This window comes from Gavialis gangeticus, unplaced genomic scaffold (assembly GCF_001723915.1).
Source record: "Gavialis gangeticus isolate Ggan-Ray unplaced genomic scaffold, GavGan_comp1, whole genome shotgun sequence".
NCBI lineage: Eukaryota > Metazoa > Chordata > Crocodylia > Gavialidae > Gavialis > Gavialis gangeticus.
In genome coordinates this window covers 26,888,802-26,889,751 of record NW_017728997.1, presented here as the reverse complement: position 1 = coordinate 26,889,751, position 950 = coordinate 26,888,802, and positions in this window count along the sequence as shown.

Sequence of the window (950 nt, the reverse complement as noted above, 5' to 3'; positions counted from 1 at the left end):
GTATGAGAATAAGAGCCCCAGGGAGGGCAAGAGGAGTGCATTAAGCCCCGGAGAGGGTGAGCACACTGAGAGAGGCCACAGAGAGGGCGAGGGCACAGAAGGGCCCTGGTGTGGGCCCCTAGGTGAAGACAGGCCCGGAGAGGGTCTGTGAGGGCGCGGGCACTAGTAACAGACTCAACAACATCCAGTACATCTGAGAGGCTTGGGGCGCGGTATAAGGGGTGGTAGGAGCCACGCATAGCCCATAGGGCTGGGTGCACCAAAATCTATCCACAGAGAACCAGAGCTGGCTGGAGCCAATTTACCTTGCTTACTGCCCTGACTCCTGGCAGCTTCTTGTTGCACAGGTGCTGTGATTCAATGGTGAGTGATGCAAGATCTTGTAACCCATTTTCATTAACCCAGAGCCCCACTAGTTTGTGAGTGTAAGCATTAAAATGTCTATATAGAGCCCTGTGAGCTTTCTGGAAACCACAAGTCTCTTCTCCAGATATCAAATTTGGAAGCCAAAAGCATTTGTGTGTTCTAAGGATAACAAATGAGAAGTTTCTTATCCAAGATAAATTGAGGCTGGTAAGAAGAAACTCTTTACAAAATAAAATCCTGGCAATTTCTGAGTCTCTTTCAAAAGATCTTGTCCTATTTTTGCATCAAAATCCACCCCCCCCTCCCAATTGCTTCAGCATAATACCGTATTATTTAAAGTAGTGTGAATAATTAAACAGGGACAGCAAAAAAATATTTTTGATGGATGTAGAAACTGGCAATTCTACACAATACTACAGGCATACCTTGTTTTATTGCACTTTGCTTTATTGTGCCTTGCAGATATTGCGTGTTTTTTTTTGTCTTGTTTTGTTTTGTGTTTTTTACAAATTGAGGGTTTGTGGCAACCCTGTGTCGAGCAAGTCTATCGGCACCATTTTTCCAACAGCATTTGATCACTTCAC